This window comes from Camelus ferus, chromosome 18, assembly GCF_009834535.1.
Source record: "Camelus ferus isolate YT-003-E chromosome 18, BCGSAC_Cfer_1.0, whole genome shotgun sequence".
In the NCBI taxonomy this organism is placed as follows: domain Eukaryota; kingdom Metazoa; phylum Chordata; class Mammalia; order Artiodactyla; family Camelidae; genus Camelus; species Camelus ferus.
Window position 1 is genome coordinate 24569147 of NC_045713.1, and position 24851 is coordinate 24593997.

Consider the following 24851-nt stretch of genomic DNA (forward strand, 5'->3'; position numbering starts at 1 on the left):
GTCAATTATACATCAATAAACCTGTAAACACACATACTCATGGAATGTGGAGTCCCTTGGGACTGGTCTCTGAAATAAGTTCAGGAACCATCTATATGTAACTTTATCTCTGAATTTCAGTTTCCTTACCAGAAAATGAGAATATTAACTATTTCATGGAGTTGTTGTGAAAATTAGGGAGAAAATGAAAACCCGAGTGTTCTTACAAAGAAGCATGCAATAAATCATACAAACCATTGGTTGATTTAATATACTTCTCTCTCTCTCTCTCTCTCTCTCTCTCGCCCACCCCTCTTTCTCTCTTCCAACCCCCTCATCCCCATCCACCATAACTTAGATATATTTCCCCACATCTCTGCTAGAGATGCCTTTTATCCTGTCACTCCAGTTCCTGAAAGTTAAAAGGATCGAGCCATCATGCAAAACCACATCTGTTGATGAACACCCATTAACAACATAGCAGGTTGGCTGTGAAGGTTCCCATCTTTGGTCTACATCTTTGATTTATTTCATCTTTTCGAATTTCTACAGTGTGGCATGGAACACATGTCCTTAGTCTGGACCTAATCCAAGGCACAGAAGTCTTTACAAGAACGATGCATGCTTCCAGAATATCCCACGGGTGGGCTCTCTCTAGAATCCAATTTGCCTCCTTCACTCACGCACAAATATACTGCCCTCTAGAAATTTCACAAAGTGGTTAAGTATGGCATCTTAGAATAAAACTGTTCACTGTAGTTGAAATTCAAATTTGTGCATAAATAATAACATATTCTCCTGGCACAGATTTGTATTCAGATCTGCTAGGACAACACAGTGCCAAGTTCAACTGAGATCCAACAAGCATCCATTTGGGTTCAAGGTAGATATTTTGGAGTCTGAGACATCAGCCATTAAATCCTGGCTCTCCCACCACCTCCCTGGGGGACCATGAGGAAGCCAGCTACTATTCACAGAACAAAGTCCCACCATGTGAAAAAGGGGGGGGGGGGAATAATGGAACCTGTCAAGCTGTGGTGAAAATCAAATGACTTAAGATAAAAATGATACAGCCACTGAAGGATGCAGGCTGCAGACCTGCCTCACACGTGTTCTCCCTGAGATGCCTTGCTCCTGTAGAAGTGAGACCAGGCGGCACTTTAAATCTGGGGACACATGCTCATTAGCCCCGTTTTCAAAATAGGCTGCCAGGGTGCCCTTCCATATAGGGAGTAAGTCCCAAGAAGTCCTGCCCAAGTGGCATCACAGCCCACTGAAAGACTGTCCTCAGTGAGGCTCCACTGGGCATCTCCATACGCTGTAACAGAAGCAGACCCAGGTGCCACAGGAAGAGCCGGCAGGAGAGCCTGGACCAAGAAGCCACATCAGACAAATCAAGTCTTCCTTATACTCAAGTGCCACCTTCTTCTTCAAGACCGCTTCTTGCTTCCACTGTAGGTGAAGGGGGACAGAACAGGTCACCCCAAAATGTGCCACTTTGGCGCCTGGATTATTTTGAGCTGGAGACAGTCAAAACTCAACAGACTCAGGAAAAATTTTGCCTCTCCCTTAACTGCCTGAAAGAATTTAGATTGGAGGCCTGGCCCAAAAAGAGAACTTTTTTTTTTTTTAAATCTGAAAGATTTGTCTGCACGGCAGGGCAAACATCCGATGACAAGACATCTACCCTTCTTGTTGTCCTGCGAACCGCCCTCCTCCCCGCTGTGGCCCCAGGCCCCTATCTCGTTCCTGAGCTCAGAGTGGCATATGAGCCTCCATCGCCTGACTGCCCAGAAGCCTCATGTCTCTGTGGCTTCCGTACATCTGGGATTAAATTTGTCCTTCTCTTGTTAATCTGCCCTATGTCATTTTTATTGTTAGACCAGCCCCAGAGCCTAGAAGGGTAGAAAGAAAACGTTCCTTTCCCAACACAGGGAAGGCGACACTTACAGTCACGTGTTTATTTGTTTACAGAAGTGGTGACCCCACCCTGGCAAACCACCAGCCTCCACTGTCCCTTCACCGTGTATAAGCCAGAATGACCACAGGCAGGTGAAAAGGAAGACTCCTTAAGCGAGTATTTAAATGCTGTGCAAATGCCCTAATGTGAACCTTTTACTTATTTTTTTTTTTACCGGTACTGATTGTTTTCATAATATCTGACGGATGGTAACTGGATTTGTAATCTTATCAGGGTTCCTGGCACTTGCTGATCTGCAATCAAACCCTAGGTCTCCCACCATATCCCTGGGTGACCCAGGGGATGCCACATGCCATTCAGGAACCAAAGTTTTTCTTCATATGATAAAATGGGGTAAAACTACCTTAGGCTACGGCAAGAAGTAAATGATGCAAAAAGTAAAGTCCTAATGCTTCACACGCACCTGGGCTACAACAAAGCCTACTGTTGTTATTCTCTTTATGATTACTTTTGTTCCAGGTACTTTCTACACCCTGATACATCTGGTGGGTTTTGGGGGGCTGGACTCCTACAGGAAGGAGATAGTCGTGACATTCCTGCCTTCAGAGGGGGAAAGGGCAAGTTCAAGAGTTCTGAGTGATTGAACTCATCAGATATGTTCATTTGTCGGGCTTCCTGGCATGGCTCTCCACTGGGACAATGTTTTTCTACTGACAAATTTCCCAGTGTAACAGGGAAAAAGAAAAAGAAAATGTACATATGGTTGCTTAAAAAAAAATAAGACTTCTTTGGAAGCCTGGGGGCAATCAAATATCCATGTCTCTGCTTGAGGATGAGCGTTTTTGAGATGTGCTGTGGGTGGGTCTGTGGGGGTCTGTGGGCGTGTGGACAGAGAAACACACGTGTCAGTTGAAGAGCTGTGTGTCCCCATGTACCAATTTCAGGTCTTACATTGAGACGCTCTCCTTCCTAAACCCCAAGGTCATACGTTTTTCTGAACCTCTTGGCTGACACGTCAATAGAATGGAACTGACCGTTTAATTCTCAGCTCACTAATGAGGTTAAAAATCTTTTATGTAATCTCATCACACTTGCCTCTCTGAGACTCAGTTTCCTTACCTGAAAAATGGGCAGAGTAATGAAACCTACCTCATATGGTTGTTAAGGGAAGTAAATGAAACCTCTGCCTAGGGAAATCTATGTTGTGTTTGCCACCAACTGTATGCTTTAGCCGTTATCATTATCAGGAGAGAGAAAAAAATCTCTGGATAACTCACATGATAAAAGAATCTACTTCTCAGAACCCATTTTGATGAGACTCTGATAGTGACCCAAGTCAAAGCTAAGAAAGAGAAGCACAAATTTTCCAAACTACTCTGGATTTGCCCAAAGATATCATTAGTTTGCTGATGGATAAATATAAACCAGAATGTGTGTGTGTGCGTGTGTGTGTGTATAGAGAGTGAGACTGAGAGATTTCTCACACAATGTAGATATGATTGAACTAAAATTCAACCTAATAATTTCCAAAACTCCTACAGTCAAATAATTGCCCTATTCTATAAATCAAACTCAAACTGTATATTGTGTTCAGCTTCTAATTTCTTGCCCCAAAACCATTTTCTCAAATCTAATTTACCTACTAAGAATCAGAATAAAGAAATATGCAAGTGAATGAATTAAATAAGCAAAGCTCTCTGTGGCTAAGTTTTCTTCCAAATGAACATTGTGGTAAATTATGCCAGATGACACTCTCCAGTCCTTGTCTTATAAATATGCATTCATTCAGTATTTTTTAATGAAGCACTGACAATCCAAAGTCCAATATGGAACTCACACCTCTTACTGATCTGACACTATTGAACCCCTTTCCTCCCCTCTCATGAGTCCCGGGATTCAGCTGTCCCAAATAATTTAGTTCATCAAATATTCCAAGTCTTACTTTCACCCAAGTGCCCATTTCTTTTACCTACACGGTAAATGCTTCCACATGGTTTAAATTCTCAACTTTGAACTATTGAAAAGAAAATATTTTAAGCGACTCAAATAGAGTGACAGACTTGATTCAGCTGATGTGCTTCAGGAACCCTCTGCACCTAGTAACTCTTCTTAGTCAAATCAGGGTTGGAAATCTCTAGGGTGAGGATGAGGGAGGGGTACATGGCTTCAGGCAGAGGTTGGACACGTTAACTGTTTTCATTTTTAACTTCTGTAAAACTTGTGGTGGGAAAGGATGGAGATTGTTCTAGTTTATGACTCCTCTTGCTCAGGATCGTGAGTAATCCCACCCCGATAACTGCCCCAATCGTGCTTTAAGGAGCTTGCAAGCCTTGAGATGTGTCAGTCAAGTTCAGGAAGAGGAGAGGCGACAAAAAAAAAGAGGAAGGAGAAAGGATTCAAGGTTCAAAGGCAAGGAGTACGGGACATGCTCAGTTACAGTCCTCCTCCTGGTTAAGTTGAAAACTTCCACTGTTGACCAAATGGATTAGGAGAGAAAACAAGATCACCGGGATGTATACGGTTCAGGAACAGACTCAAGAAGGCCCCCAGAGTTGGTGGTTCAAGGGGCTGTTTATTCTTTGATCTTTGATTCCTTAATCATAGCTTGGATCATCTGTTTGGACAGGGTGATACTGCTGACCTTAATTAGTCATGATAGGATGCCCCTGATGAGTGCTATTTCTAGCAGGAGAAAAAAGAAAAATAAAAAGATCACTAGCCCTTGGGGAAAAAAAAAAAAAAAACACACACCCAGAATTACAGCCCTCTTGGAACTATTCGGGAAAATAATATCCCATCTCAGCCACCTGAAGCTGATCCATGAGTCCAAGAAGCCAAGATTACATTGTTCATTTGACAAATGTTCTGGCTGGCTTCACAGATCGGTTGATTCAACAAAAAGATATCAGAAAGTTTTCTGGAAATGTACACACAGAGCAATCACCCCTGGTGACTTTGCATGCGCCTCCCTGAGAGGCCAGGAGGATGTCTAATGTCGACTGATGATGTGCAACTGCCTTCTGGGGTCCCTGCATTTCTCAGTGAAGTATGTTGACATTTGTAATGACAATCTGGGTAGCCTGTGTGACTTGATGAATCATAATAAACATTTCACAAGAAAAATCTACAGCTAACATTGATATTCCAGGGAAAATTCAATGCTTCCCTCAGAAGATTAAGCAAAAAAAAGGAGGATGTCTGCTTTCATTACTTCTATTCAGTATTACATTAGAGGTCCTAACAAGTATAATAAGGCAAGAAAATAAAATAAAATAAAAGTTATAAAATTTGAAAGAAAGAAGTAAAACTCTATTCATAGATGATAGAATTTCGCATGTAAAAAAACCCAAAGGAATCTACAAAAAAAATAAATTCTAGAATAAATAAGTCAATTTAGCAAGTTATAAAAAGATAAAATTAACATACAAAAGTCAATTGTATCTCTGAAAACTAGCAAAGGACAATTGGAAAAAATATCATTTACAAAATCATGCAAAATATAAAACACTTATAAACTTAACAAAAGTCATGCATTGCAAACTGTAAGATATTGCTGAGAAAGATTGTAAAAGACTTTAAATATGGAAACTATGCAATCTTCATGTATTGGAAAACTCAATAATACTAAGATGTCAATTCTTTCCAAATTTATTTACAGATTCAGTGTAATACTTTTCAATATCCCTAAAGACTTATTTGTAGAAATTGACATGACGATTCTAAGTGTATATTAAAATGTAAAAGACTAAGTAAAGATTACCTAATTTTGAATAAGAACAAGTTATAGAAAATATAAAGTTAGAGGATATACTGCAGTTGGATTCAAGACCTACCCTACAGTGATAGTAAGAGGACAGACAAATAGATCAATAGACTAGAACAGAAAGTCTAAGAATACATAAATGAACAAATGGTTTTTGATGCAGGTGACAAAGAAATTCAGCAGGAAAATCTGTTCAACAACAATTGATATTAAACAAAACAAAAGTCTTCAATCCCCTACTCATATTGGTTGACCTAGATCACAGACCTAACCTGAAAGCTGAAACAATATTCTAGAAGAAAACATAAGGGGAATATCTTCATGACCATGCAGTAAGCAATGATTTCCTAGAACCCAGAGCTACTAAGTATAAAAGAAAAAATAAAAGGACTTGATCAAAAATTTAAATGTTCATTTATCCAAGAACACTAAAAATAACATACCCAAAATTTAGACCGGGAGAAAACATTTGTAATAAATATACCTGACAAAAGACACCCATGCTAAATATACTAGAAAGAAAAAGAAGATCTACAACCCAATATTTTTAAATGGGCAATCGATTTCATCATATAAACACTCCACAAAAGAAGGTATATCAATGTGCACTCGACTCAAGAAAAAGGGTTGAGCGTCATCCGTTATGAGAGAAATGGAAAATTAAGCCAATACGAGACCTTTCTGGAAGGATGAGCCTATTTTCTATCTTTACAAGCATACGGGCTACACAGGTATATGAGTTTGTCAAATGTGGCTGATGTGTATGATCACAAATTGTGCCTCTCACTGTGTATAACTTATACTTCCAAAAAAGACCTTGGTATATATTTAAGAGGCATTTCAGTGACCTGCAGATCGTCCACCCTCAGAAGAATCAGAATGGAATTTCTGAGCACTGGTTCACATAACTAGTCTCTTCTTCTAGCTGAAGGTCTGAACAATGTGGTTGTTGCTTAGGATGATAAAGTAGATATTCTCCAAATTATAATGGTTCAATCTAGGATTTTTCGACTTTACCGTGGTGCTAAAGCAATGTGTACTCAGTAGATATCATACTTCAAATTTTTATTTTTGAGCTTTTCTCCAGCTAGTAATATGCAGTCTGATTTCTTAGGATGTTGGGCGGTGGCAATGAGCCAAAGCTCCCAGCCAGCCACGTCATCTCAAGGGTCAACAACTAATACCCTGACAAGCACGCCGCCGTCCCCACGCTGTACTCTGCTCTGCACTTTCAGTAGAGCATTCAATACGTTACATGAGATATTCAACCCTTTCTTATAAAGCAGGGCTTCGTGTTAGATGATTCTGCCCAACTGGAGGCTAATGGAGGTGTTCTGAGCACAATTAAGGTAGGCTAGGTTAGGTCAGCTACAATGTTCAGTAGGTTAGGCTTTTTAAATGCATTTTTGACTCGATATTTTCAACTGAACTATGTGTTTATCAAGATCTAACCACATTACAAGTCAGGGAAGACTTGAGTCAGAGGGTCAGAATGTCAGTTCTGTGATAGGATAAGGCGGGAAAAGGATTTCCCTTTTGAAGCTAGCAGAGTCAGTCTGCATTAGTCTCGGGACTAGGCCTAGATGTTGAGCCCATCAGTGGGTACTCCTGCTAGAATATGATATGTAAACACGTTATGCCCCACGTTTACAAAGGAGTCAAAGACAATTCACATACTTTGTCTATTGTAAACATTCCTCCTGTCTTCAGATGACCTATAACAAACCTTTACTGAAAGTTTATGAGCACGTTCTGGCTCTATCCCTTTGCCAAGCAATCATAGATGCAAAATCAACCCATAAAAGTTGAAGAAAAAACCCCACATTAGACTAGGGGGTACAGATTGTAGAAGATTTAGAACTCTATTCATACCCGGGATGACTTATTTGGCTCTGAGTATACACCATAAAAAATACAGTGCTATTTTCATACATTACTTATAAGACAAACTTTCCCAAAATGACGCAGCTCATTAACTAAGGATATTTCTCAGTAGATTTGTTATATTAAAAAGGCACTGTGTCTACTATGCTAATCAACTATGTTGTACTAAAACTCCACGTAGATTAATTAAATGCATTACTTGCCAAAAGGAATGTGATGTATACACAGCACACACACACACACACACACACACACACACACACACACACAGCCTTATAACAATGGAAGGGTGTAAATGACTAAAAGTCCTCTCTCCCAGAGCCAAGTGCTTTTTTAGTTCCTGGCTATATGATTTTAAACAGAACTGAATGATCCCTTTACAGCTGAGCCAAACACTTCTGCAAATAACAGCACAATGACACACTTGCATCTCTGGGTCTAAAAGCACTTTAGGTGTCCGGTACTAGGGTGAACATCTGCTTTAGGTTTTAGTTTGAACCTGGGATTGTAAAAATGAATCTGTAACCTGCTCTCCCAGTCTCTCAAAGAAAAAAAAATCCTAAATGAAATCTTCTTGCACACCAACCGCCCAGACCATCCAGGGGAAATACTCATGACATGTAAGAGCAAGAACAAAGGTCACTAATCTTCCCCTCCTACCCCTTCCTCCTAAAAACAAGTTGATCAGGCAGCTGGATTGTCAAAATCATCCTTAGCAGGAAAGCTGCACCCCTCACTCAAGGCACACGGAGTGCAAGAGACCCCCAGAGATGAGGCTGGACAGGGCAGGAACACGACTTCCTTGCATCCTTTGTCACGTCCTCATTGAATGACTTTGGACAAGCTAGTTAACCTCCCTATACCTAGTTTTCTCATCCGTAAATGAGGGCGGCTGTGGGGAGTACATAAAGCTACAACATCGTTGGCTTCTGAGGACCTCAGTGTCTCAGCCTCCCCATCTGTTCCTTAACGTAGATGTCTCCTAAAGAACCCCCAGCTCTAGCGTCCCAGGACCACTTGTCCATGCCCTGCATTCACTCCCACAGGCCACTGCCCCTACCCCCAAATCGCACGCCTGGAACTTTACAAGAGTCATTCCAGCTACTTCAGGATAGAGCTGGTATCACTTCCTGATTATGGGAAGTGGTGTGTTGCTATGTTTAAGAACATAAGATTTTTTTTTATTGAAGTACAGTCAGTTACAATGTGTCCATTTCTGGTGTACAGCACAATCTCCCAGTCATGCATATACATACATATATTCATTTTCATATTCTTTTTCATTAAAGGTTATTACAAGATATTGAACATAGTTCCCTGTGCTATACAGCAGAAACTTTTTTGAATCTATTTTTATATACAGTGGCTAACATTTGTATATCTCAATCTCCCAGATTAATCCCTTTCCACACCCCTTCCCCTGGTAACCATAAGATTGTTTACTATGTCTGCGAGTCTGTTTCTGTTTTGTAGATGAGTTCATAGTGGTTTTTTTTTTCTTTTTAGATTCCACCTATAAATGTCTCATATGGTATTTTTCTTTCTCTTTCTGGCTTACTTAAAATGATAATCTCCAGGTCCATCCATGTTGCTATAAATGGCATTCTTTTATCCTTTTTATGGCTGAGTAGTATTCCATTGTATAAATATACCACAACTTCTTTACAATGGACACTCAGGTTGCACCCATGTCTTGGCTACTGTATATAGTGTTGCTATGAACATTGGGGTGCATGTATCTTTTTGAATTAGAGTTCCCTCCAGATATATAACCAGAAGCGGGATTGCTGGATCATATGGTAAGTCTAATTTTAGTTTTTTGAGGAATCTCCATACTGTTTTCCATAATGGCTGCACAAAAATGCATTCCCACCAACAGGAGGGTTCCCTTTTCTCCACACCTTCTCCAGCATTTATCCAAGAACATAAGCAAGACAGAACTGCATTATATTTATCAGCTTGGTCCCTCATCAAGAGACTTTGGGAAGGCATCTCAGAGCCTCAGTTTCCTCTTTAGTTAAATGGAGATAATAAAAGCTCTAGCATCATGTGTTATTGGAAGGATTACATTTTATAATGTGAATGTATAAAATATTTGACATTGCATTTTAAACATTCCATAAACACTTTAAAATATATGTATAATAATAGCAGTGATAGCATTGTCCAAAGAAGTAAGCATTCAGGCACTGCAGACAAATAAAGACATAGATATTGTGGAAAATATAAATACTGATGCTTGAAGGGATGACAGCTGGTTAATAACGCAGAGCCAGATTGAACCCAGTTCTGTCACTCTGGCTCTATGACGCTGGGCAAGCTTCCTGTGAGCCTCAATTTCCCTATTTGCAAACTTGGACAGTCACAAACCGTAAGCATTGGGTGCTTATCACATAGGAGGCATGAGCCATATGGACGCTAACATAGTTAGTTTCAAGGATGTGCTACGGTCCATTGCTGTCAGTCCCATGCCAGGAATGGCTCAGGGTTTCCATGTGGAGTGTCTTCCTGGCATAGAGACATTACTGAAGGATCCACTGACTTCGGTAGAAAGCAAGAGTGGGAAACACTACCATGTAGAGTCAAAGACTGGAACTGGGACAGCAGTGTCTAGGAGAGAAGGGGTTATGGACAAATCAGTCAGTCTTGCTGGCTGTTGTTGCCAGTTTTAAGGGTGTGTTCATGGCCCTTTCTGCTGCTCATGGTTAAGTCATTTTGGAAAGTAAAATAAACCCTAAATAGTTTATATGCATAGTATATGCAAATACCGTGAGTGGTGTTCCAAGAAATGGCAGATTTTGGAAGCAAAATAAGTTGTTAATAGTCAATTTCAACATGGAATTTTGTGTAGTGTTGTTAATCTTGCTGGAGATACAAACATTACATTATTCAAATACTATCCAATAATGTTCATTTGTGTATTTCAGAGTTTGACTATTCACTGTAGGCTACAGAGGTCTGTAAAAATCTACTTGGATAAATACGTAGAGATAGATGGAAAGACAGAAATATATGGATAGACAGATGGATAGATTCAGCTTTCAAAAGGGAAAGAGTACATATATGAAGTAACAAGGGTCCCTAACACTCAACTTTTGGTGTTAAAATCAACCCAAGATGTTTTGGTCTCTTCCTCAATTCAACCAAGGACAATGCAAAAGCAAAGATGTTTTTCCACATCTGGACAATTTTTTGCCACAAAAGAAAGATCAAGATATTGCATGAGGCACTTAATATCTTACATTTTAGAATTTCAATTTCAGCATGATAATTTAAAAACATTAAACATCTTTGGAATTGCCTTTCCATTTTTAAAGTGATTTTTTTTTTGAAATTTATTTTTGGTGATGATTTCTGTGATCAAATGCCTATATCAGGTAGAAATAATTCTTAAATATTATTGAAATATCTAGCCTTGTCACAATCTATCAGTTTCTAACATGCATTATTATGAAATAATAATAAGAAAACCTCTAAACCATCTCCTATAACCCAATCAGAGAAAAGAATTATTCTCTTTTTATCACGATGGCCATATATTATTGTTTTAAAAAGCATATAAATAACAGTGTGTTTACTTCCCATATAAACAAAACGACTTATGGGAAATTCCTGAGGATTCCTGGGAATTTCATCTTCTTATTCCCAAAGCCCTAAGATGAATAGCTCCTCAGGACGCGACTGAGATTAAGCCATACGTTCACCTACTAGGTGTTCATTTTGCACAAGCAGGGTTGTCTATGGTGAATAACTAGCTTTCAGTCTGATGGTAGAGACAGGTGTTAAACAAATAACATAATAAATCGTGCTCGACATATGTAGTAGAGACTATGATGGGGAGGACTGCTCAGCTCACAAATGAGCCTCAGTGATTTCCTCTGTGCTGCCCCCCCTCTTCTTGGAGGAAAGGCTCTGTCATGGGGTCAAATGGAGCAGCAGGCCCCCTCCTCCCCACCCAAGTGCAGACACCTGACACAAACGGGCCAATCAGAATGCTCCATGCTCTCAACCCCAGCGACGGGTCCAGAGGCGGTCATGTGACCCCAGTGTGCGACTCACAGTCCTCTCCTAGGGTTTTGGGAGCTGGGCCTTGGAAAGAGGGTCCTTCCCTTATTTATCTGAAAATGACAAAGCTGACAGCCCAGAGGTCTAGCAGCCATGGTTCCAGCCCAAGGAGAAAGCTTATTTGAGAGGTCAAGTGCTCATACACAGAGAGGTGAATGATGAAAAAGGAGGAGAGAACACTGACCCCATCTTACCCTGTTTCCTATCATGGTCCCCCTGTTACACAAGACCCTCAGCCTTCCTTTTAACTGAATCTAGATAAAATTAGGCTGCTGCCAACCCGGATATTTTTTACTAGGAAAAAGTGTTTAGTAGAATCAGAGGGAAACGAACATCATGAGGCCATGAAAGAGAACCAATGTAGGACTTCTATACCCACCGCGGGAGAAGGCATGCAGACCGTGCCGATGTGGCGTGCCGCGTGGTCCTACTGAGGCAAGCCCACATTGCTGTGATGAGACAAGCGAGGGGCACCCGCTGGGCACAATCCCCCAGTCTGCGCTTCCCTGCCAAGTACTCAATGAGGACCGGCCTCGTGGCAGTGCTAGGAAGATACATCCATAATTCCACTCAGCTCTTGCCTGTGTAGGAGCACAGGGGCCTCAGCAAAGAGTGTCTGGGCCTTGGAGGTTGAAGAAATATGTGTAGGACATTCCAGATGGGCAACAGCAACGTAACGTGTGGTGAGTGGAACACCACCCACATACGACGTTAAGAGCCATCCCGGGGCATCACGGGGGAGCCCTGGAGGCAGGAGCTGAGTCCCATTTGTTCCACTCTGTTCCCCATGTCAACCCTCCCTTGGGATGCCTTGGTTTCAATGCTGCCATTGAGAGAGCTGGGCAAGCTTTCAGGCCGCCTTCTTTGTGAACAGCTCGGCTGCCCCAACCAGACGTGAAACAAAGCAGATCTTCGTGCTCCGGCTTAATGGGAAACATGAGCCATCTGTGGGTGTTCCTTCTAGTTCATTTGCTTCATTGGCAAGTATTAAACAGCCCCGTAAAGATCCAGAGAAATTATGGAAATGGGTATTAACATTAAAATCAGAGTACAATTAGAACATTTCACTGCAGAATGGTTTGGCAGGGCCTGCGAGGAAGCAGAGGATTTCCAGCCCCGTGATTTATTGGTCACAGGTTGTCTGACTCCTTAGAATCTCCAGGGCCAGAAACACATTCTGGGGGTGGCGCCCCTGAGATGACAATACAATTGGACCGTGGTTAGACACGTACACCGTCTTTGTCTGATTCCTGGCAAATCCTCTCTCGAGCTGCTGCATCAGCTTGGCAGAAGCCAACCAGAGCTTCCATCCAGACGAAGGGAACCCGCGGAGACGCGGGAGACACCTTTGTGCCACGCTCCTGTGTCTTTGTCAGACAAAGTGTACCACGTCTGCTTGTAATTAGCACTATGACAGGCGTCAGAGAAAACGGCTAATCGCTGACATGGCCCACAGTGCTTTGTAAGTAAACACCATATTGCAATAGACATGCAATTAATTACACAACACTCCAATTAAACATGTTCACAATGAAAATGGGGGTGGGGACAAGGTATCAGAGCTGCAATGCCAAAATCCTCCCTATTTTCTTGTTTCTCTAAGAAATAATAAATGACTCAACTCTTGAATGTCACCACACTGTTTCCAAGCATCCCTTGGCTCCAGGACTGAGGCTGCCATTGTTTCTGGGAAGTTCTGAGTGGCTGGACCAAAACCCTCTTATATATACATATATTCCAGACCCACTGTCTTCCTTGGCTCCCAGTGGCATATTTATCGGAGGCCCTGCTCACATTTCCTCTTACTGGGTCACAGTCCCCATGCCCCAGCTTCTGCAGGTTTTGGCTGCTCAGCACTCATACCTGTGCCCTTAACTGAAAAATGACCTTGACTGGCAGGAGGATGCCCAGGGGATTGTGCCCACTTTCCCACCAGCGTGACGCTCACCCAGTGCCTGAGTGACATGTGTGTCTACTGGCCCCGTCCCCTTTCCTGGCGGTGGGAAAACTCACCGGTACAGTCAACACTCCAGAGATCCTCGTGGGATCGGGGATCAGGCTGTGGCTAGACTTCTTCAGAAACCCCATCTTTGCCTAAGTTTTTGCCTTGCCCTATTCTTCCCTCACTCTTGTAAGTTCCTCTGAGTTCCTTCACTTAATCACTTGCCCAGGAAGAGACGGGAACCCAACTTAAGACAACTCTCATATGTTACAATTGAAGTGTGAGCTCAGTATGGTAGATTCACATTTTGTTTGGCTTTTCATCAGCGTAGACATTACAAAAATGCTGCAGAAAGTGCCTTGGGCTTGTGGGTTCCATGTACAGAGTCTGAACAGGTGAAGGGTGTTTGAAGGAAGGAGTATTTGCACTGAGCCTTGAAAGGATAAGAGATGTTTTAGAGGAAAGAAAAAAACAATAAGGTGGGGTGATGGGAGGGACTTCACATTTGGAGACCCAGCAATTAGCTCAACCCAGCAAGTATTTATTCAGTGCTTAGAGCAAGGCAAGATAGGCACACAGGGAACAGGCAAACCAAGCGTAGTGTCTGCCCCTGAGGAAGTGAATTATGTATGAGGTAGATGGACACACAAAGAAAGAAGAGGACACCTGATATTTACTGAGCATCTACTACATGCCAGATATTATACATTCGTAAGACACGACTGCATTTGATTCTTATGAAAATGCTCTGGAGTGATTTACGTTATCACCACTTTGCAAATAAAAAAAATAATAAATTACGGTTTACAGAAGTTCAGCCGCTCTGCCAATGTGACTCCCCTAGCAACTGTTGGAAACATGGCCTTCAGGAGCCCTGGCAGGTTTACTAACAAGGGAATGGCAGGGGTAGAAGAGGCACAGAGAGGTTACATGAGAGGGAAGATAACCTCACAGCTCTAAGTCCCATGAGCAAGAAAGTAGACCCAGAAGAGGACAGAAGCTTTCACTGCGTCACATCCAGACGGGCTCACATCACTGATAAGCCAAAGACATTGGCAAAGCTTGTCTGCTTCGCTTTCGGTGTTAACATCTCGTTCCTTCTACTGGGAAAACTAATAACATAACAAATGAAACTATTGTTCAGTTTCATTAAAAATAAATCTGATAAGATGGGCAGAATTGAATTAACCAATCTCAATAGAGTTCTCATTATTGGAGCAAGCGGAGTAGTCTCTCTAATAGAATAAGTCGTGGTTCATTTTGGCTGGCCTGAGCAGCTCCTTGCTGTAGATTTGGTTTCCAGCCTTTGGCTCCAGGCATCCTCACACTAATGTTAGTATTATCAGGTCAGTGTAATTGATCAGCATACTAGATCTGGCAAGGGTCCTGGATGGATCAACATGACAGATGCAAGGGCCTCAGTTACCCTTGGCAGGCGAAACCTGTCCTCCCGTTCCAAGGAAGTCAGATTTAAGACCCTAGAGCTTGCAAGAGAGAAATAGCCCTTGTTCCGCACAGGGTGAGGTTGGGCTGGAATCCTGGGCTGGGCTGCTCTTGGAGTCAGAGATGGGGAAATCAGACACTCACTATGCCCACTTGTTTTGGCTGGCTCTAATTGAAGTGAGCGCCAGCAATATTTCTATTCCTTTGCACTGGCTGAAGTTCAAAGGCTCAAGATTGAATCACAAAGAAGAGCAGGCAGGTATTTTTGTGAATACACAAATACACAGAGCCACACAAAGGCACATACATTGGCATCATTTTCCCCAAAAAGGCATTTGATACAGCCTCTAAATAAACACAGAAACATAAGAGGGAAAAGTTGAAGAACTCGAGATCAAATGCAGAGCAGAGAAATAATATTGACTGATTAATAAAATATATCTCCAACTGTGTGGCTGAATCACTTTTAGGGGTGGACTGTAATTTCTGCTCTAAACCCACTAGTGAATATGGAAATATCAATACACACGTGCACACACATACACACATGTGCATGCTTATATGTAATCAGTCCATGATTTATATCATTCATGGGATAAAACCAAAACAGGTGTTGAGGAGAAGCACAGTTTCTTCTGGTCCTAATGACTGAGAGCATTTTTAAATATTGTGCATGTTTATCAAGAGGAAACTGAATTACAGTATGAATGAATGAGTAAGCAAATGATGTGTCATTGATGGCAAAGACATTAAAAGTCATCCTTGGAATGACATTTAATGGAGTATAATTTGTAAAAATACTGAATCACTATGCCGTACACCTGAAACTAATACTGTAAATCAGCTATACTTCAACAAAAATAGTCATCCTGTTCAGCGCCCCCTGACAATTCCAATGCTTGAAAGCCTCCTCTTAATTCACCCTCTGCCAGCTGAGAGCCAATGACGCAGCACTCACTATTTCCTGAGACTCTGCCCCGAAGTTCTTCTGTCTACTGAGGTGAATTTCAGTCATTACAACAACACAATTGGGGTGGGAGTGTGTGTAAAGGGAGAAATTCAGACTTTGCCCTCAGATCAAATTGTGCATTTGCTACTTTCCAGCTGAGGAACCATGGGAACATGACATTACCTCTCTGCGTCTCTGTCTCCTCATGTGCAATACAAAAGTTCCTAGCAGCCACTGGATCACAAGGATTAGATACAAGTACATGTACCTGGTGTCTGGCTGCATGTAGGTGAGCAGTGTGGGCTTATTCCCTCAGTTCACTCACAACATATTAAAGATACAACCTAAATGTCCACCAACAGATGACTAGTTAAAGAGATGTGGTATCTATATACAATGGAATACTATGCAGCCATAAAAAGGAATGAAATAATGCCATTTGTAGCAACATGGATAGACCTAGAAACTATCACACTACGTGAAATAAGTCAGGCAAAGACAAAATATAATATGATGTACTTACTTGTGGAATCTAAAAAAATGACACAAATGATAATGAATGAATTTATTTACAAAACAGAAATAGACTCATAGACACAGAAAACAAACTTATGATTACCAAAGCAGAAAGAGTAGGGGGAGGGATAAATTAGGGGTCTGGGATTAGCAGATACAAACTACTATACATAAAATAGATAAACAACAAGGACCTGTGGCATAGCATAGGGAACTATATTTAATATCTTATAATAACCTATAATTGAAAAGAATCTGAAATAATACATATGTATAACTGAATCACTTTGCTGCACAGCTTGAAACTAACACAACATTGTAAATTAACTATACTCCAATTTTAAAAATGGTTTAAGAAAAAAAGAAAAAAAATTTTAATCTACAAACATAATTGGCGGCAGAGAGTTGTCATCCTCATGCACCAGTATCAGTACATACGGTGTTATCTCACTAATCAAATAATTGAGGGGAGGGGAAAGGAACTGATCTTTAAAAAAAAATTACACATGCCACATCTAGATACTAAGGATGTCTTTCTATTTGTATAAACAAGGTAGGTCAAGCTTCTAACTCACCAGAGTTTATGGGACCCTCTATTTGGGCTGGTTGCCTTCATGTTGTCCACATACAGAAACTTCACACACATTTGCTAACAAGCTTGCCGCTGTAATGAGAGCAGTTAGCAGGCATCTTTTTATTCTGATTCTCTGGTCTGAGTCTGACAAAGCTTCTAGTTCTAACTTTTCAGTCGGGAAGCTGAACACAGGACAATAAACCGCACGCTGGTTGGGTTGTCCGGGAGTCTAGCCGGCTGAAGATCTGACCTCAAATTATCTCTTCATCACTTCGCTGTGGTTTAGAGAAAGCCCAACGGAACTGGTCTTCTCAGCTGCACTACCGGCAATTTGAGTAAAATGAATGTTTTAATTTCACAAGTTAGTCCCAGACAGCCAAGAGGGTAGTTTTCCATCGAAGTTTCTCCTAATAATTACAAAAGGTAAGAGAAGAGACAAAACCATCTGGGTCAATGAGATAAAAAGGTATTTCTCCCGCAATTTTTTTAAACATGAAAAAAGCCTCTGTTTGGTTATTGAAGGATTAAACATAAGTCCTCCATCCATGATGCCTAAATAAAAATTCTGGCTACATTGTGATGTAGTGTAGACAGGTTACAGTTGTCGTTTTCAGTCTGTTTCCCTATTAGGACTCCTCTCTGTTACACATGTTGGAACTGAGATGCCTGCAGCCAGGTTAAGACCCATACGTGGAACTAGGGATGAATACGATCATGATGATGGTGATGATGATGAAAACGACAACTATAAAGATAAAAGCTGCTATGAGCAAAAGATGACCCTGAGAAGCTTTTACAGTTTTCAGTCCCCCTCAACAGCCCAGTGCTTGGCATCATCAAAATTACCTACATTTTACAGGTGAGAAAACTGATTCACAAAGAGGTCAAGTAATTTTATTCACGAGAAGGCTGCCGATACATGCTAAAAGTGAATAACTAAACCTCTATTCCAATTTCCAACACGAGATTTGCCATCAGCTTGCTTCAGATCTTTGGGAAAGTCCCTCTCCTCTGTGGATGTTGGTCCCCATAGGTAAAAAGAGGAGTTTGGGCCGCCTGATGGTTAATGTCCCTTCCACCTATGATAAATAATGATTCAGAGTTTCTTTCAGCTTATGGGATGCAATTTCAGTGGGCTGTCACCAAGCTTAAATTTTTCCAGTTGTTCAGATCCAGAGCAACCATTAGGTGTTAGGAAACAATCCATTATTCTAAAAACTTGGATTCACTCACCATATGGAAAAGCATATGGGGCGCGGTGGTATTTTCCAGGATAGGAAGTTTTCCTTTTGAGTCAAGAAAGAAGCCCCGATCTCTGCAAGACTTGAGGAATACAATCAGATCGAGGTGAAACCAGAGCCCAAGCATAAGCTACCCCTGGAATATTTCCTCTACTAACTCACATCCACCTTGGTTTGGGGGTGAGTTTACAGGCTTTATTTCTGGGCTTGAAGTAAACTGTAAATGGGTCACTGGTTTCCAGAAACAAATCACTGACTCTCTCTTGCGCTTGGTCTTTCTTAAATGCACCTGGGTTGCCTTCTCCCTTGTATTTCCCTGGTTTTGAGAATATGACTTTCAAAGTTGCTGGAAGTAATCACTGCATTCCTCTCCCACAGAGAAATCAAAAGCAAATACAAACTGCTCTCTCAGCTTACTTCAAAATCTAAGCAGACCCAACTGCTGTTAGGTAGTGCTTTGTATGCTAAGATGCAATATCTCTCTGAATGGAATAAACAAGGAAAGCCTCCAAGTGGTTTGCTGCGGCTGAAGTACTCCTGAGCTGGCAAAATTCATAAACTAATATCGCAGAGTAGCCTTTGGCACATGCTATTTTCAGCAATTTGTACTCTCTGCCACTATTTCCTTTTTCATGCCATCTGTAAAGCGTACTCTGGCTTTTTTCTCACCAAGAAAGTTGTCTTTCTGGAAGGTTGATCAGAAAAAAAAAAAATAGAAAGGATTTGCCTGGGTTGGTTAATTACTAAAGACGGAAGTGCTCCCTTGGCATCCAAGAGGGGACCATTTGGGGGTTATATAGGACAGACATGGGAGATGGATATAAAAAGGAAAAAAAAAAAAAAAAAAGGAAGCTACCACATGCCAGCTAGGATATAGTAAATGTGTCTTATCTTCGTTAGAAATGATCGCATTTAAATTCCCATGGCCTGATTTATTAGGATAAAGAGAAGAAGTATTAGTGTCATGAAATGCCTTTGTTTGGTCTTTAAGGATAAACTTAAGCCATATATGCATGGTGCCTGGATGCAGGGGTGTGGATTGGGAGACCTGGGTCTACCCACTCTGTAACCACGGGCAAGTCAATTCCACCATCGTTTGTTCTTGGTGTCATCAAATCAGATCATCAGGAAAGATCTTTCCAACCCAGAAACGCTTTGGTGTGCCAAAAGGAACATCGATGTGTTCATTGTCTCAGCAGATACATTTGAGCTTCTACAATATGCTGGGCACTGAGCAAGACAGAGAAGATTACCAATATCATGGAGCTTAAATTCAAGTAGAGGAGAGAGCCAATCAATGGCTCTGTAAGTAACAGAACAGAGTGGCTTCAGGTAGGAGTAAGGTCATAACTGATACAAGTTCACTGGCATGGGCGAGGGCGCCAGGTGAGTCACACATCAAGTCTGCAATACCTGTTTACCAAGAGCGGTGGTCGTGAACCTGGGATGGTACTGCCTCCTACCGGGATTTTGGAATTTTATGAGGGAGTTGGTTATTTTACAGTGTAAACTGCACCATATAATTGACATATTGAAATCCAAATTATTTTATTATAAATTACGTTTTTATTCTCTTTTATATTAGACCTCGAGGATTTATTGTATCCAAAACTATGCTGGTGTATATATTACTTGTGCTAAGAGGGGGCACTGTTTTGATAGGATGAAAAACCCACCAGAACCATAAGGTAGCTGGCGTTCCTGTGCAGTGATTTATTTTTAGGCAACAGCAATCAATCGTTAGGAGATAAATTCCTGCAGGGAAGAGGGGGCACACATTTTTAAAAACAAGTAACTTTCAGATTTTTTTAAAGCAATTAATTCATTGGGTCACATCCAAACTTTATTTAGTTGGTAGCCTCCATGACACGTTAAGTTAATCTTAGCGAAAATAAAAAGGAAAACATTTGGAACTTGATCTGAAAGTCAGAACATATTAATTGGAACAGAAATAAAAACAAGGCCCAGGGAGGTACAACCCTCTCACGAGTTCCTACATCATTTGATTTGTGGATATGGACCAACTGCCTGTCTTAAAAATAACCCTTTATATGCTAAGGAAGAATAACCCCGTATTTATGGGGCTACGTCTATTCTTACTCTAACCGGGTTAGAGAATCACCACGAACAGCCTGCCCTTTCCTGCACAGTGGGCTCGTGCACAGGCTTGAGCCAACTAGGGCTGATCGGAATTATCCTCCAAGAGTTTTCAAAGGGAACTGAAAAAGGAATTAAGCATCGTTCCAGGAGTCGTGGTGGAGCGGGGTTCACGACATTCAGGAACCATCGACAGGCGTGCTTTCCTGCCTAGAGGGGAAGCCTGTTTGAAGGGAAAGATTAAAAGTGATATACAGAGAGGTACGCCCACCCTTTCATTACTTCATTCAATCAGTGATGTTTTTCATATATTATATACCAGACATATGATGACTCTGGAGAAAATACCTGCAATAAGCTAAATGATGCCTCCCTTTCCCTTTCCAGTGCCCCAAAGAAGATAAATCCATACCCAAATCCCCAGGATCCTGTGAATGACTCTTTTTATGACAAAAAAAAAAAAAAAGACTTTCCAGACATTGATTATATTAAAATCTTGTGATGGAAATACTTCCTGGATTATCTAAATAAACCCAGTGTAATCACAGAAGTTCTTGTAAGGAAGAGACGGGAGATTCAGAGTCAGAGAGAGAGATCTGAAGATGCTGACTTCAAAGCTGCTGGTTTTGAAGACGGTGGAAGAACCACAAGCCAAGGAATGTGCATAGCTTCTACAAGCTGGAAAAAGCAGGGAAATGGATTGACCCTTAGAATCTTCAGAAGGCACTCACTCCTACCAGTATCTTCAGGGTAGCCCTGTCCCCACTATTGACTCATTTTAGGCTTGAGCTCCAGAACCGTAAGAACCTGGTACATAGTAGGTGTTCAATGTGAACACCAAAAATGAATCAGAAGCCACTAAGTTTTAAGCCACTAAGTTTGTGGTCACTTGATACACTAGCAACAGGAAACTGATACAAAGTCTTTGCACTGGGAATCACTTATGTTCTAGAAGGGGAGACAGTCTACACACATGTCAACAAAAAGTAAAACAAAATAGTAGAAATCCAGAGATTGACAAATGAAAATAAGAGGCAGAGAAAGTAAAAGCCCCTGCTTCCAGCTGATTCCCCAGGCCCAGCTATTTCCCTGCAGCTATTCAATCATCCCCTAGTACCTTTCATAAATCGCCTTTTCTTCTAAGTTTTTTCCCCCCAAGTTGAGCTTCTGTCCCTGTCAAACAAAAGAGCCTGGCTTCATATAATCTGCATTTATGGTCCTATAGGGGCTCTGATGCTTGCTGTGTCCACCTGGAGGCAGTTTCTCATGAAAGTCTTAACAATGTTTACTGTAACTATGTTTTCTTACAGGAAGATGTGCTTCTGCAATGTAGGAACATTTTCAGCAACCATGAGAACTGTCTGTGAATTCCTTATTAGACAGGCAGTTTCACCAAGGAAACCTGCCATGCCTTGGGCAAACTACTTGGTCAAAATTCTACTTTATTCATTCCTTCTAGTTCATTTTGGTGTTCGCTGAACACCTACTATGTACCAGGTCCTCGGAAGACAACACTGAACAACTCCAAATCCCTGCCAAGCCTTAGTAAGAGAGATTTCACTTAAAGAGACACTTACAATACAGTGTGATACTAACACTCACCACCAGTGCGTCTAACCACATTCCATATGCTAGCCGATGTGCTAAGCAATGAAAGTGGCTTGCATGTTGTAATGGTCACAAAGGCACTGTTAAGGAGGGACCACCATTGGAGCTATTTTACAAATGACAAAACTGAGGCAGGGTTAAGAGATATGCCCCACTGGCAAGGGATGATGTCAGACTTTGCATCCAGGATCCAGAACCGGGATGAATTTCTGCAGTCGGTTATCTTTGGGGAAAAAGAACAGGGAGCCACAGATGTATAAGACAAGGAGCAGCTTGGGAGGCAAAATTACTGGAAGAAGAGACAACTGGTTTGAATTTCTCCAGGTGATTAAGAATTAATCCAGTGGATAGAGGCTGGAGTTTCAGGCAGAGGAAGGCCATAGGGAGTGACTCACAGACTGAGCTGGACGGTATCTGACTTTTAAGCAATGGAGTTGGAGGAACCGGCAGGACTCTGGCTACAAAGAGATTTGTGGTTTTGTATTCCAGGCTAAGAGGTGCCACTTTTGCCCTCTATTTGAATACCTCTGTCCATGGTTCTGAGAATGTGCTTCACTGTTGCTAATCATTGCCTCAACACCTTGGACCTACAGGGTATCTGACTATCCTCCCACCCACCGTGGATTTCTTTGTGCATCTCTGCCTTCTCTGCTTGGCTGATTGCTTGCTGTGGAAGCAAGTTTCTTTTTCTGCAAGTTATGAACACCTAACTGGAAAGAACAAGGGTGAATCCAAGACAGCAGATAGTGCTGCCCTAGGTCTCACATGCCATCTTTCATCTTGGCTTCATTCCAATAATGCCTTTCAGGTTCTGCTAAGGGCCATTCTCTGGGGCTCCCCTGCTGCCTTCCTTGCTCTGTCCATCCATTCACCCATGCATCATGCAACAAACATTAAGTGAACATCTATTATGATGCGGATACTGGAAAATTTGAGGACACAGAGATAAATAGAACACAACCTTTGTTCCCAAGTAGCTCACTGTCTAAAGGGAAAGAGAGAACTAGAAAGATTATTAATGAACAGCATGATATGAGTAACTTAACTAAAGAGGAGACTCATTGATTTCAGCAAGGGGTAGGTATTGAGAGGGCTTCGGTACCCGTACAGACGGTACCACCTCTTATCTTGAAACCTACTTTTTTTTATACTCTGTGCTGTAGTGCTGAGGCTGGGCAAACCACATTTTTGCTTTGCCAAGTGGATCCTGCATAGGCTGTGAAAATGAGGGTCCCCAGGGAGACTGCAAAGCTGGAGGAGGGAGAAGGAACTTGCTCCTGCCTGTTAGGTTATTGTTGGCTTCCTCTTTGCTTTCTGTTTCTATCTGCATCATCCCAGCCTGGATCCTGTATTCTGGCTGCCACAGTATGTTCCAGGAACAGTGATTGATTCCACTTTTCAGTTTCTTTAAGACTCAGAGAACCAACTCACTATACCCGAGACACAAGCTCCGGTTGGCCAATGCCCCCTCCTCAGATAAAAGTGATCCCTCATCTTCTGAGCTCAGAGACTTCAGCCCCAGCCAAGCAGGACCCTCAGACAGAGGTGTGTGTCCCAGCTTGGCAGGACTCATTCTCCAAGCCTTTAAATTTTAATAATTCCAACTTCTTCCCTTTGTTCCCCCAGCCCGAGGGGTGGTAGCTGCCTCCCACCTGTGATCTTTTTGAGCTCAGTGTTCTTTTTTGCTTTTTCAGCTCAATACTTAGTTAATAATTCTTTATATTAAGGCTTCCCTGTTAAGTAGTGTGAGTTCTGTCTCCTGACCAGAACTTACGGATACATCTTCCAAGGGAAGTTTGGTCTACCAGAATTCTAAAGGATTTGCAGATAGCCTAAACAAAGAGAAGGCTCAAACCATCACTTAAAGGAGAGAGGGAAGATAATATGCACAACTAGTGTGTTGTTTGAGTCCAGAAGGATTATATTTCGATTTGACCATACTTCCTTGTATTGCAAGTCTTCCCGGACTTCCTGCATATGGCACGTGAGAAAAATGATCTATGTATATGCAGTACACTGAGCTAAATGGATGAAGTTGCTTTTAGCCAGAGGTGGCTGTCCTGAGGGCTATATAGTGCCCCACAGGTCCCATCCCTCTGCCCCAAGGGAATCACTATCCCAGCACTCTGGATGGGAAATCCTGCAGCAGATAATCTCATTTCAGAGTGGAAAACGTACCATAAGCAGTGTGTGTGTGCATGTGGGCGTGCACCTGTGTCACCTCAGAGATAGGACAACTTTGTGGCCTTAGAAGCATACACCGTGAATCCCCAAAAAAGGCCTTAGGGATGATTCTATCCACAGTCCCCCATTAGCCCAAGAAGAAATGTAGGTCTGTAAGAAGAAAGGGATCTACCCAAAGTCATAAGTCACTATGTGTGTGATCCTTTGATCTGGCAACCCCAGAAAACTAATATAATTAAAATTTAAGAAGCAGAACAAACAAACAAAAGTGGAAAATAATAAGCATTGATGAGGGTGTGGGGAAAATGGGAACCCTTGTCTGTCACTGGTGGGAACGCAGAATGATACAGCTGCTGTGAAAAACATTTTAGCAATTACTCAATAGGTGAAACAGAGAATTACCATATGAGCCAGGAATTTCATCCCTAGGTTAATGCTCAAAAGATTGAAAATAGGTATTCAAACAAAAACCTGTAGTGAATGTTCATGCCTGTACTGTTCCCAGTCACCAAAAGGCAGAAACAACCCAAATGCCCATCAGTGATGACTGAATAAGCCAAGTGGGGGTATATACCTACAATGGGATATTATTTGGCCATAAAAATGAATAAAGCATTGATCCATGTTGCAACATGGATGAACTTTGAAAATACTAAAGAAACCAGACACAAAAGGTCACATACCA

At 41.6% G+C, this 24851-nt stretch overlaps 2 long non-coding RNA genes across 2 annotated transcripts in view; one reads left to right on the forward strand and one right to left on the reverse strand.

The window, feature by feature from the left end:
* The first annotated feature begins 11248 nt into the window (after nucleotides 1-11248).
* On the forward strand, nucleotides 11249-21069 carry LOC116657419. The gene is made up of 3 exons (XR_004312499.1): nucleotides 11249-11260; nucleotides 19324-19329; nucleotides 20926-21069. It is a non-coding gene; the product is annotated as an uncharacterized LOC116657419 (long non-coding RNA).
* Nucleotides 16740-24851, reverse strand: part of LOC116657418 — a 64600-nt gene continuing 56488 nt past the window's right edge. The window contains exon 3 of the long non-coding RNA XR_004312498.1: nucleotides 16740-17443. This is a non-coding gene — a long non-coding RNA (uncharacterized LOC116657418). The remainder of the gene's footprint in view (nucleotides 17444-24851) is intronic.